This window comes from Bactrocera oleae, chromosome 6 (assembly GCF_042242935.1).
Source record: "Bactrocera oleae isolate idBacOlea1 chromosome 6, idBacOlea1, whole genome shotgun sequence".
NCBI lineage: Eukaryota > Metazoa > Arthropoda > Insecta > Diptera > Tephritidae > Bactrocera > Bactrocera oleae.
The window spans coordinates 66,810,421-66,822,919 of record NC_091540.1 but is presented as its reverse complement, the minus strand read 5'-3'; positions in this window follow the sequence as shown (position 1 = coordinate 66,822,919).

Here is a 12,499-nt window from a genome sequence, read left to right as displayed (position 1 = left end):
TCGCAAAATGCTTTTAAACTATTTGCATTAGTCAGACGTTTAAAAAGAGTTGTCAGAAGGAAAGTGGATTTGCTCTTTCAAACACACACAAGCACACATAAGTCTATATCAGGTCTATATGTTTGAATGAGTATTTCATTCGGCGTGTCGATTCACTAGCAGTCACATAATAATTCATTGCATCCACTCAGTTCTTCTAGCCAAAAATTCTGGCAGTCAAGTTTGTTTACTTGTGCGTATATATATGAATATCTGTGACTGTATGCAAGTAATTTCGTTGATTGCAAAATTGCAGTGCTGATCTGATCTTATCATATTTCAGTTTACACAGCTTTGCAGCTGAGTCACTGCTCGAAGTGCTTGAATCTTAATTTAATTGGCTTTCGCAAATCAACACAATACTTTTTAGTTGGCTAAATACATATGTGTGTGTGTATTTACTTTGGTAGACTTTATTACTGCTTGCCAGTCGGATTTGTAGTTTTAAGGTCTATGTCGGTACTCAATGCAAGGGAAGATAAGCTTGAAGAGCTGCACACATAATATAACGCATATTTCTATGCGTTGCTACTGAGAAGTTACTCATACGCCATCGCTTACAAAAACTTGTCATAATAGAATTTCTCGGCAACATTCTTGACTAAATCGGTCTAGTAAGAAATAATTCACTAAAAATAATGAAAAAATTTGGTATGTTCAAACAACTGGAAATTATATTATTTTTTTGCTCGGTACTGAAACGCTTTTGCTGCCATAAAGGAACTAAGGACATCCCAGTTATGCTTTTGAAGAATGCAAAGGAAAACTAAATTTTCTTCGAATTGCCTTATGATTTTCAGTTTTGCTAAGAAGCGGTAATTTTTTAAGATAAACTAAGAACTTCTGGAAATAAAAGACATTCCCTGCCTTATCCTTAGGCATCCACAAAATCAGTGAAATCAAGCACAAGCAAGCGCGCAAACAATTTAGCAGCAGCTTTAAAAAAAAAATACTATTTATAACAATTTTGAGTAATATCCAATTAGAAACTAAGCCTCCGATTTAATCTATTTAAAATATTTTATCTCTACACCCATACTAAGTTTCTCTATATATCAAAGCTGGTTGCCATTGCTCACTTTTCTAATCCCACATAACAATAGCTTTTAATTGTTTCACTTTAAAATAAATGAATAATTCATGGCCAAAAAATGTTTGCGTGCACAATTTGAGTGAACTAAAATATTTAAGAAAAAAATCACCTAAAAAGTTGTTTCCGCAAAACAAATTCCAATGCAAACAGAAACAAATTGTAAATACATATTTTTAATACCCAAATGCTGGCCTAGCAATGACCACAAGTAAACTTCAGCAAAATTTATTTTGATTTTTATTACAAAAAGCTTGAACGCACATGCATATGTAAAAGACTCATATAAAGCAATAACAATGCATTTCATTAGTATGATTAAAGCATGTGCAATTCAATTTCTCTTTACCGCACATTTAAATTCAATCAATAAATCAATGTTTATTAAGACTTCGTGCTTATCTCAATTACTTCTTTTTTTATTAATATAATATTATATTTACTAAAATTCTATTTCGTTTTCTACCTTGTATATCGGTTAGTAATATATAAAAGCTATAACTTATTTTCAGGAAATTAAGTGGGAAGGATATTCTTAAACTTAGTGATGTGGGTTGTACCAAACGATATCTGACATCATTGCATTTGTTCAGTGATGCTTTCTATACCTATACTGCTTTGGATTAACTTTATGCTTCATATATCGTCTAAAGTGTAATATATATTTATGAAATCATATGCGCAAGTGTTTTAGAGTATATTTTGTTTTTAGTGCAATAAAAACAAATTTTTCTCAGATACGCAGATGCAATTTGAATATTCCGAGCATCTTTCAAATTTAATTAAAATGTGTTCTGCTTTTTTTTTGTTTTTTGCTAAGCAGATAATTCTATGCCATTTATGAGTTGAACAAACGGCCAGCACGTCTCCGTTTGCATATCTCCACCTGTTCACATCAATTTTCGATGACTCGGTGCAGCATCCTTATTTTCTGGCCAAAACAAAAGTGAACAAATATGTTCTAGTCACTTTTTTAAAATACACACATTTATTAATATAAGCCTGCAACCACAGAAATGAATGCGTTAAGTAGAGGATCTCTTTTGAAATTTTATTTTTCAAAAATTATATTTCTGTTTTAGTAAAGACCTATATTATAAATAAATAAGCTGAATTTTTCTTTCATGCTTTAAAAATAAATCATGAAATTCGATGCAAATAGTTTTGTTAAAAATAAATTATATATAAATACAGCAAAGTAAATTGATATTAAAAATGCATAATGTTTCTATAAACGAATAAGTCATAAATACACTAAATGAACCTATATTTTTTATCTCCAAGTGATTATGCATATACGTTTAAATATATATGTAATTGATGAAGACTTTTTAATATGATAATTTTTATTTTTTTTTTTGCCCTAGTATTTAATTACATTTTTATAACAAACATTAAAATTAATTATCGGAAATCCTTTCGAATTTTTATGCACGCAAATACTTAAAAATGCTGCTCGTAAGTACCCATTTTCCAGAGATCAAGTAGCTACTTTTTAACTAGTCTATATTCCATACAAGAAAAAAGTATTTATATACTCTCGTGAAATGTTTAAACAGAGTAACATAGCTTTGTTTACCTAACGGTTGTTTGCAATACCTGAAATTCAACGAGTTATATGTAGAGTTATATAGAGTTGAATTCGGCTAACGGTTTGTCCGTCCGTCTGATTGAACCATGTGAGCGACAGCGCCTACCCGTAGGTAAAGTCCTATATCTCCAGCACGCCTCAACCAATTTCAACAAAAAACTTCCCATAAAACACAATTTTAAATTCCATCTAATTTTTTTACTTTGCAGAATTTTTTAAAATCAAGGCCAATTGAGGCACAACTAGTGTCCTTGAACTATGCCATCTCACGTCTAAAAACTGTCGAAATCTGTTCATAATTTATTAAGCCCCTTAATACCGAATTTATGCACTTCCGTGCATATGGCTGACTTTTTGCTGAAAATATTGGATAGTCTGCAAAATAAACCAATGAAAAGAAGAAAACTTCGTTTCCTAATAATATTATATACGAGCATCTCCTGGTGACAAAAAATTTTAAAATCGGGTCTTTGGTTCCCACAGCTCGTATATACTTAAGATAAATATTTTTAAAATTTCGTTTGACTTTGTGTCATATATATCGGTCAATAAGTTGGTTATCTTAATGAAACTTAGGGAGCATCCTTTTCTGGTAATAATATGTCTTCTTGCCAAAAAGGGTAAAATCATGTCAGTACTTCCCATGGCGCCTATATCACTAATATTCAAAATTTTAAACTTCCTGCTCTGGTTTAAAACAGATCTTAGCAAGCAGTCTAGTTTTATTTACTTTATCGAGAACAATTTTAGTTTTGTTTAGATGCTCCTGGATTTTATTTAAGAATGACTAGCTCACCGAGTGACCGCCCGACCGACGTTGCTAAGCTCCCTGTCTAAGCTAGCCTTCTGAAATATTTTTTTAAGTTTGTTTCTCCACTATTTTAATTTGTATATCCTAAACAGCGTATATTAAATTTTCCACGATGTTTGTTACTACCAACAGAAAATGTCATAGAAATTTTACATGTGTCTTTTTTCAACAAGAAGCTGCTTATTTATCGAAACGGCCGATATCGGACTGCTATAACACACAGCTGCCATAGAAACTAATCGATCAAAGTTCTTGTAACGAATCTTTTGTACTCTTCTCTCATTTCTCTGCTGGGTATATGTAAGCATTGTATAAAATATTATATATAGGTATGTTCATATAAAGATATAAAAACTGAGATTTATTTACTGCACATTCTCCCGAATCGATTACCATATTTTATCGCAACAGTGTTTAAAAAAAGTCACTTGCGGAAAAAAATGCAAGCGAATAATTGCAAAATTTATTACTTAAATTTGCACACTTCCCACACCTGCAGCACCGCCATGCAGCTATAGGCAATTCATATTTACACTTGAAGCATAAATTTGAACGTTTTGTTTAAATAAAATATTTAACTGTTGATTTCAACAAATTAATTTATTAAAACGCATTTCTCATCAGCCTAATGCTTTTTCATGTTATTTATCATAAATTTTGTGTATTTTTTCAGTTTGCCGCACAGATTGCTTTGCTTGCTTAATAGCCTAACACACACACACACACAAGCACACACATATTCAATTTTCGCCGCTATAAAACATTAAAAATATAAAATTGCTGCAATGATAAAAATTGCAGAGGAAAATAGCGGTATCAGACATAGCGAATCACTTGCACTTGATTATACATCTGACTATGTACATATATATATGGGTGTGTAGTTTTAAATGCATGTGTGTGTGTGTGTGTTTTTAGTTGTGCGCTGTGGTATTTGCATATAAAACGATCGCTTAATGTGCTTAACATTTATTTATTTATTTATGCATTTTTATTTTTAGTTGCTTGTTTAATCCGCAAATATTTTGCGTTTAAACACACACAGCCACACACACTCATATTTCTGATTGTCTGCATGACAGGAGTTCAAAATTCTACTAAATTCATACAAAAATATGTGTTTTGCTGCTGATATTTGCCTGCTGTGCCCCAATTCGCTCGACAGTTGACGGCTTAGGTGGAAAATAGTTGGCAAAAAATTAATATTTTGCATTTAAAAGTTTTCTTTGTTTGTATTCATGCCGCATTGTGGTAATATTTTGCGCTTATTTTGAAAGTATGCAGCCAATGTTATTGCAGTGCACAAAAGACAATACAGTATTCAACAAAAAAAAACAAAAAAAAGAGAGTGAAAAAATTGAACTTGCCTCTCAATAATGTGCAACTTGATACGCTTTTCACTATTTAGCAGCCTGGTTTTGCGTACACATTTTTCATTACAATAGTGGGTAATTTTTTTGAGACTAGGACCATCGATTTATACTCTCACAACATTATGTGTGTAAACTGTCATAGTTAGAGCGTTAAATATATTAAACATATAATATATGTATGCAAACATTTTAACATGCCGAAATATTTCAATCTATTTCAAAAAGTACCAATCCCACGCTCGAAAATCGACGCCATTTCAAAATTTCAAAATACATAAAATGTTAAAGCTATATATACTGTAATTATTTTCAAAATTTAGCGCGATCTATCTTTATTTTTTTAAATCCTCATATACACCATAAAAAAATGTTTTTATATGGTGCTCGCATATAATTTGTAATTTTAAATTTTGACAAAATGGTGGCTTCCCAAAAAACTCGATTTTATTTATGAAAAAATTAACACTGCAGAGTAGTTCAAATTGAATTATTATCAAAAATTTTAGTTCTTTTGCCATTCACATGATAAATATACATACATAGCTAAGAAGACATTGTAAAACTTAAAGCAAATCGGTCCAGCTGAGAACCACCAGAGAAATTTTCCTCTCTCTGAAAACGGCGTTTCGAAAAAAAAGCTTTTAAAGTTTAGGGAGTCGATTACGCTAACTTAAGAGATGCTTACATATACGATTCTATCTAAAACATATTTGCTAGATCAACTTAAAAATTTCAGAAAATATTCCCGAATATACGATTATTTACATTTGATATGGGTATATGCAATAAGCAACATTAATTTTATGAGATTCGCATGTGGACATGTTAAAAAAATGTAATTGATATTAAGAATTGTCAAAATGCTGCTGAACTCGTCATAGACCATATTCACAAACAGGACAAAGAAGTACAGACTGAACAGTAATGTGACAGTCGTTAGCATTAATCCGACGATCAACAATCCTAAGATTTTAGGCGTTACATTTCACAGCAACATCTACTCACATAGGCTAGAACTTATGATCTGAACTTTATCCATGAAAGCTCTCTTTTATCAATACGATTTAATTTTGAAAAGGCAAATCTTCTTATTAGATTTCAAAGGTTATCCTCAAAGCTGAGCGACTTTATTTTCGGGAAATGCGAGCCTATACCTATAATGATGTAATTGGAGTTTCTACTTTTTGAACAACATATACCTATATTATAAATATATTTATTAGGGTGGAGCGAAAAAAATTTTTTTTTTGCATAGCCTGAGGGTAAAATTTGCATATTATAATAAAAGAAAATTTTAGGAAAAAAAAAATTTTTTTACATCTACTTATACAAGTAAAGTAAATTTCGAGCTAAAACTAAAACCAAAAAAAATTTTAAATCGAAATTTACTTTAAAAGTAAGTGGGCCGCCTCTAGATTTAAAAAAAAAATAGTATTATGTTATTAAAATTATTTTTTTTTTTACAAAAATTTTTTTTATTTTATTATACTATTTTGAATTATTTTTTTTACAAAAAAAAAAATTTTTTTTTAATCTACAAATTTTACACAAATTTTACCCTCAGGCTAAGAAAAAACAAAAAAAAAAAGTTTTTCGCTCCACCCTAATATATCTATATGTATTTATAAATATATGAAAAATTCAATATCTTTCAGGAACCTATCTAAAACCATACACCTAAAAGGTCTATACAAATTATTTTGACAAGAAAAATTACTGTACGTGAACGTATCACGTTAAAAACCGCCTCTTCACTACTTTAAACAAGCGCAAAATGAAATTTAAGTGCCAACACAAATAACAACGACTAAAAAATGTGAATAAAATAAAAAGTATGTTGCAACATTGGAGTGTTTAGGTTCATAAAATATTCAGTTCATTGCCACAGGATGCATGCGAAATGCAACAATTTATGTAAACTCGTGCCAGCGGAAGTTCACTGCAAACACACACACATATGCACACTCGTACACATATATTTGCAAACGTTCACCTGGCTGCCACATGCACATATACATATTTATAGTTGTTTGGGCGTACTGCCGACACTTGATAACTTTTTTTTCTAAGTACTCAAAATATCCAAACCTTCTCGCGCATATAATATGAATACAGCAAGCATATGTATGTACATATATACGTATGTATGCATGTATGCATATAAATATTTATACAGCATGTGGTAGAGCCTTTTAAAAGCTCTCGCCGAAGGCCGCTGTTCAAATTGATTGGTTTTAGCTTACTTCACACTGTTTTCTTTGCTTTTTTTGTTTCTTTCTTTTTTCTTTAACTTGAATGGTCATTTATTTGTTCATCTTTACACTAACTTTTGCTTACAATTGCCTTGCACTTTACGAAAATTTTGCTTTGAGTGCACTTCTTGAAGTTATTTATACTGTTGTAGAGGCTTCTGAGATGTGGACTTAAATTGCATGCAATTTATTTATAATTTTCGTAAAGATGTACCTTTTTGCACGGCTTTAGTGAATCACACTTCAAAAGACTTTTTGTGCTATTCGAACTAATATTTACATATTTTTAATTTTGAATGGCAACAATACTGGTTAATTTTTAATTTTAATATGAGTGGAAAATAAATTAAAACCTCAAGGACTAACGCTATGATTTTGGCAAATTTTATCGCATGACGCTTTCAAATTGGTAAAAGAAAAGTTACTTGAACTAAAAAACCATATATCATCAATAAACATATCCAGGGAATTTTTTAATAAAATTGTAATGGTACTTGTAGTAAAACCCAAGCAATTATACGTGAAGATTTTCCAAAATTTTTCAAAGTAAAAAAGTATTTTGATTTTTTAAGAAGTCGAGTGGATATCAAGAACGTCTAAAACTATCTTCTACTACTAAAATTTTCACCTAAAAGTATGATAAATATCTTCACCGTACCCACGAGTATATCTAATCGAAATTGACACGAAATTGACCCGTCTTACCAAAGGTTCTTAGCTCAACAGCATCATTCGAAATCATTTACGAATGTTTTTTGCCGTTACAACTTTCGCCATGCACCTTTTACTTTCCAATTTGCGCTATCAAATATCAGCCGAATAAAAACTAAAAAAGAAGTTGAATTTACATAAGGATGGAAGTTTTCTCCCCTCGGAGTATGATATTATAAGATCATTCATTAAATCATAAGATGATAACGATATCGATTATAATATCTCTATAATCTGCATTACTCAAATTTTAGTGGTTAGATCGGTTTGTGAATTTAAAAAAATCGAATTGTGCATTTGAAGTTGTTTCGGCAAACAGTTTCGGAGATATGAGCATATTTGTAAGAATTTTTTAACTTTGTTGCAGTTTCCAAATCTTTAAACGCATTTTTCTCGAAACACTGTTTACAGAGTCGGTAAGGAAAATTACTCTCATCGATTTGAAATTTTCATACGTCCCTCTTAGATATATTTGTGAGGTATAGATCGAAGGAATAAACTTTTTGATAATAATTTCTGATTTAATAATTTTTTAAGCCGCTAGGAAGTGTGAATTTATCGACTTTTTTGAAATGCACCATTTTATCAAAAATATAAATTTTGACTAGTCCTTCAATCATTACTTATATGCAACTATCGTTACTTGAAATTTTTTTTCCTTTTTTTAGTTTAGGTAATTTTTTTTCATAGTTGCAAGTATATATAATCACTCAAAGTCAAGGGTGTTCACTTATCTAAATGGGAGTATAATAAACCTTAAACTTTAATAGGAATAATGTGTATCTAATATTTTTTTCAGCCTTTGATTTTTGTATAATTTTATATCGTTTGCAAAATTTTATGTATAGTATACAATCTAGGAAACAGGATGTTTCTAAAGATTTGAAACATGGAATATTACTTATCAAAAAAGGTGAAAATTTTTAAAAAGCCAATAATTTGTTAACACGATCCGCATAATAAAATCTCTGAAAAGTTCTTAAATATCTAAAAGAATTGGTGAGCTTACAAAATACTTTGCATTTGTGGATGGGAATGTGTGCGTTCCATATTTATAGACTTACTTGTAAGTGTAATCAGAAAAATCTGGATTTTTAACCAATGAAAAAAAAAAACAAATACTTACCAGCATGCATAAAATAATGTTTTTTTTCAGTGAAAAATTAAAAATTTAGTATTTCTTTTCTTAATCATTTTTATTAGCCTTCATTTACAATAGTTTAATTTTATTGATTTACTTTCTTTGCAATTTAACATATTTAATCTAAGTTTAAATTAATTTTTATATCAATCTTATTATTCAGTTTACATATTTATAATATTTTCATTATACTCTATATGTATGCATATAAATCACTAGTTTTATTTAGTAATTTTATCCGGCTGTAGCACGCGAATATATTGTAGTTTGGTTACATATACGAGTACATATGTATATACTTAAGATTAATACTTATTATGATATACTTTGATTTTGTAACAGTTTAGTTTTCAGTTCGTTTATGATGATTTTTACAAATATTGATTTTTGCATTTGCTTTTTTATAACTCATTTGATATATATTTTTAACAGCAAAAAAAGAAAGAAGCAAAAATGCTGGCGCTCTTTAATATCCGTAATTTAACTGCCACCGATTACATTGTTGCAACATAGGAACATATGAAAATCCCGCGGTAACTCACACAACAAAATATATATAATTCCCCTCAAAAAAAATAAATTTTTTTCAATATTTAGATATATCGTTTTTTTACTGTCGACATAATATTTAAACTATTTATTTTTAATGATACATCACTTTTTTTTTATCAATACTCAGTGGTGAAGCATTATTTAAGTAATTTAATGCTGATTCACATAAAAATAGTTTCAAATTAAAATATTTTTCATAGCATCAAATATAGTTTTTTACCATTCAAACTTATTCCGTCCATAATTACATGGTTTCATAGCTTTTTATACGCATACATTAGTTTAAAATAAATTTTTGTAACTTAATATAAGTAAAATGCAGTTATTAGTAACGCATTAAATGCAAATGATCGATGTATTCCAAAAAACTAAACTCAATAGCACGTATACACAGATAACTGTGAATTTATTAATACTACAGTAAATTCTCGTATATACGAGCCTTGTTCCAAAGTAAGCAAAATGTTTACCCAAATGTAATAAAATCAAAGTGAGATTACGCGTGAGCTCTCAATCAAAAAAAAAAAATCAAACCTTATTAAAAATCAAACATTATTATTAATTCACCCTCAAGCTCTAGCAATTGTTTTCCGGTAAAGGTTTTCACCAAACACTCTGTAGTACAAATAATGCGCTCATTGGAGGCATATATCCTCGTAATATAGACTTGTCGAAGTTCGACTGTGGTGTATTCTAAACATTGGGATACTTTCTGATCCAACTAAATTTTTCAAATCACATCGAAAACCGCTGTTATATTGAATAACACGGGAAAAAAATGCTTTTGAACTGAAACGTCTCTTGCAAAGTGAAGGTTCTCAGAATTATCAAAATTGAACGTGATAAAAATAGCTGGGCAAAACTGTTTAATATTTGTAGGCACTTTTATGAGAACAAGCAGATTATATGACTATTGAAAAACGGGTCTAAATAATAAGCCATATTCATATCGATGACATGATAATGACTTTGCAAAGGATTATAGCAGTGCTCTACTATTTCGCCCTCAACTACCACACGCAAAAAGCTCCAGTTGAAGAATACTCTCAATAATTTAGTATGCATTAATTGACTACTGTGCTCATGTCAGCCAATGGAGGGTTGCATTTTATATTTCCAAATGAGAGAACAAAGACAAATATTAATCATCGAAAATTGTTTGTCAAAATAATTAAATTCTATACAATTTTGCATACGTTTAGACCAATAGCAGTCATCTTCAACGCCTTCTAAGGAGTCGAAAAATGTTAAATGGAATCAAAAAAGGCAGTTCTCGCCCAATCGACAGCAGCCTTTTTTTAAGCGATTAACAAATTATGTGGGATCCAACGTGAACATTTTTTTTTTACAATCAAACGTTCATGCAATATCGAACGTGTGCTGGTCCCACTAATTTCTATAGTTGTCTCAATCTCACGATAGGTCTTACGATAATCTCGCAATATCAGTTTGCGCACAGCTTCAGTACTTTCCAGGAACAACCACTGATTTTGGTCGACCTTCACGAAATTCGTCTTGGAGTGATATACGACCTCGACGGTATGGTGGTCGATAAACAATGATCCTTAATGGAACTTCAACGTCAAAAATTCTATTAAGCTCATCGATGCACCGTATCTGGTTTAATACACATCGAAAGTTGTTAAAAATAATCGCGCCAAAATATTCGCGATTCAATTCCATTTTTTTGGGCGAAATGAATATTTTAAGTCACTGTGAACAAAAGAAAACAAACTCGCTTTTATGTTAAAACGTTTTGAGTATTTATAACATCAAAAATGTCGAACTTTGCAAAAATCGCGAGAAAGAAACGGCAAACTACGTACTACTGTGATCAAAAAGTAAGTTAAGGATCTTAGCAACTTTTTTGCCATAAACTCAGCTCATATTGTCCCACAAGCACCGTATTCATCTGATTTAGCTCGGCGCGATTTCAGGCTATTCAATAAACTCATAAAGCCAATGCGGCGACGACGTTTTGACGAAGAATTTACAAATTAGAAGGTGTGGAAGGATATACTGGAAAAAGACTATTCCGACTATTTCAAGGACTGAAAAAAGCGTTTTATCGGACCAGAATTTCTTTGAAATGGATGAAACTGATTTTGGAAAAATAAATAATGTATTTACATTTTATAAATAAATTAAGATCAGTATAAAATTTCCTTTTGGTACGGCTGTCAAAGTTAACATATGGTTTTGAAATTTGTGTTCATTAAACTTTGAAAAATTGCTATAAAAAGTCTTTAACTGAAGCAAGTCTGGAATGTTTGAAACTTACTTTCTAATCTGATGTTCCATGTGGGAAATTTACAAGCCCGACTTAAACTGTTCAGACTTTCCAGGTTCTATTATTTACAGAAAAAATCAGTTACCTTTCTTGATGATCCCTACAAGCAAATTATTCTCAACTTTTAGTTATCTGCTTCATTATCGATAAACTCAGGGTGAACAGGGCGGTGACAAAACCTGAAGGCTCGGACAATCAGCACATTATTGGGACTTCAGACATGTAATATGACTCCATCGATATGATTTGTATTAGCGTAAATTAAACCAATATGCTACGCGAATAAACCAGCAAAGAGTTGGAAGCCAACATGCTGGAAAACGTGATGCTTTATTGAACATACAGGGTGCTCTTCGTAAGACCCGATCGCGGTGGCCATATTTTAGATCTAAACCAAACTCAATGAGATAATATTTGGTTTTGCAGACAATCTGCCGATTTCAAACATTTGTCAAAAAATTAAAAATGTATGGATATTACAAAAAAGAAACAACAAAAAAAAATTAAGCAAAATTTATAAAATTTCGTAAGCACAATTATATGTGTCTTTAAAGCTTTTGTTGTATATAATGCCGAGATATATATTTCAACGTTCAGTATATCATAACGTAAATATACACAAATAAATTCAACTTTGTCTTCGTTTTGC